This window comes from Corylus avellana, chromosome ca3 (assembly GCF_901000735.1).
Source record: "Corylus avellana chromosome ca3, CavTom2PMs-1.0".
NCBI classification, from domain to species: domain Eukaryota; kingdom Viridiplantae; phylum Streptophyta; class Magnoliopsida; order Fagales; family Betulaceae; genus Corylus; species Corylus avellana.
The window spans coordinates 31,487,846-31,489,507 of NC_081543.1; the positions used below are offsets into that span (position 1 = coordinate 31,487,846).

The following is a 1,662-nucleotide window of genomic DNA, read 5'->3' on the forward strand; positions in this document are numbered from 1 at the left end:
CCCCAAACACGCCCCCGCCGTGACGATGAACCCAGCAACCGAAGCAGCCGAATCAACAGAATGGTCTCAACTCCTCGGCAGCAATAACTGGGAAGGCCTTCTAGACCCCCTCGACCTCTCCCTCCGCCAGCTCATCCTCCGCTGCGGCGACCTCTGCTAGGCCACCTACGACGCATTCAACAACGACCAGAACTCCAAGTACTGCGGCTCCAGCCGCTATGGAAAGGCCTCATTCTTCCACAAAGTCATGTTCGACGCCGCCTCCGACTACCAAGTCGTGTCCTTCCTCTACGCCACCGCCAAAGTCGGCCACCCTGAAGCCCTTCTTCTCCACTCGCAGTCGCGCGAGTCCTGGGACCGTGAGTCCAACTGGATTGGCTACATCGCCGTCACCAACGACGACGTCAGCCGCGCCCTGGGCCGACGCGAAATACATGTCGTGTGGCGCGGGACGACAAGGAGCTACGAGTGGGTTGATGTGTTAGACGCTGACCTCAAATCTGCCATGCAATTGATTCGTCCAAATGCGCGTGCTGAATTTGGCGATGGCGATGGCGATGATGGTAGTAGCAGTAGTGATAGCGATGGTGATAATGAAAAGGTTCCAAAAGTCATGAACGGCTGGCTTACTATTTACACCTCAGACGACCCCAACTCACCCTTCACAAAGATCAGTGCAAGAACACAGATTTTAAGCAAGATCAAAGGGTTGATACAGCAATACAAAGATGAGAAGATAAGCGTCACATTAACAGGGCACAGCCTTGGCGCAAGCTTATCGGTCTTGAGCGCTTTCGATTTGGTGGAGAATGGGGTTTTTTTTTTAAGATTGAATTTTTAAAATTAAATTAATAAAAAAAAAATAATATTTTAATCAGATAAAACGGTGAGTTTTGAGTAGGCTAACGGAAGTCAACAAAAATTGACGGTAGGGAGTTTTCTTATAGTTTCGAGTTACCCAGGGACTAAATTTCCGAAAAAAATACCCAGGGAGTTTTTAAAAAAAGCGCGTTTACCTAAGGATTTTATATATAATTTCCCATTCCATAATTATGCTGATATTGAAATATTCTCTATTTATGGATTGATTGTAATATAGATTATGGGGGAATATAAGCGGAAGCAATATAGAAAATAAACACAAAGAACTTACGGGTGGTTCGGTGTTAGACACCTACGTCCACCACTCGGAATACCCCTAAGGGTTACATTGTGCTCATTAGCTTTTTTTGTCTACAATACAAAGGTCCATATTTATAGGGTAATGTCTAAATACAAGTTTGGTAATCAAATCTCTTTGATTTGATTACAATCTCAATATATGATTACAATCAATCCATAAATAGAGAATATTTCAATATCAGCATAATTATGGAATATATGGAAAATATAATATATTTTCCATATATTCTAACACTAACCATTTCTATATATATATATCAAGATTTTACTTGAGAATATGTAAGCTTAGGTGGTCTATATTCAGCCTGTTTGAGATTGCGTTTAAGAAATAGAACTTTTAAGTTAGAAAGAGTTTTTGAGCAAAAACTTCATTTTTTTAAGTTTTTGCCAAAAGTGCGTTTTAACCATTTTTTAAAAAAATTAAAAAAAAATCAAAAGCTTAAAAATGGTTAAAACGCACTTTTGGCAAAAACTTAAAAA

The 1,662-nt window shown here is 41.0% G+C and overlaps 1 pseudogene; it reads left to right on the forward strand.

Annotated features, from left to right (window-relative positions):
• Positions 1–9: 9 nt before the first annotated feature.
• Positions 10–1,662, forward strand: part of LOC132174424 (phospholipase A1-IIdelta-like) — a 2,065-nt pseudogene continuing 412 nt past the window's right edge.